Genomic DNA, 303 nt, shown 5'->3' on the forward strand with positions numbered 1-303 from the left:
GAACCTCAACTTCCATCAAGAAAATGAAAACAGGCTCTTAAAAANGAAAACGAACACACCCAGTTTTTAGCATCTCTTTGAAGAAATTATCCATGCAAATAATCAGTTAAGTCGGAAATTGTTTAGTCATTTGAGTATTCGTATCTTCATTTCAACTTTAATACGTTTTATTTTTTTGCANATTTTTAGATGAAGAAATAACTTATAAACAAGTGGTTTTGTTTTTTCCATAAACATANGGGGTGGTCCAAATCGCTTGCTCTTTGCACATGGATTCACTTTTCTTTTGAGAACTACATGGAT

Source organism: Prunus dulcis, chromosome 4, assembly GCF_902201215.1.
Source record: "Prunus dulcis chromosome 4, ALMONDv2, whole genome shotgun sequence".
Classification (NCBI taxonomy): Eukaryota; Viridiplantae; Streptophyta; class Magnoliopsida; order Rosales; family Rosaceae; genus Prunus; species Prunus dulcis.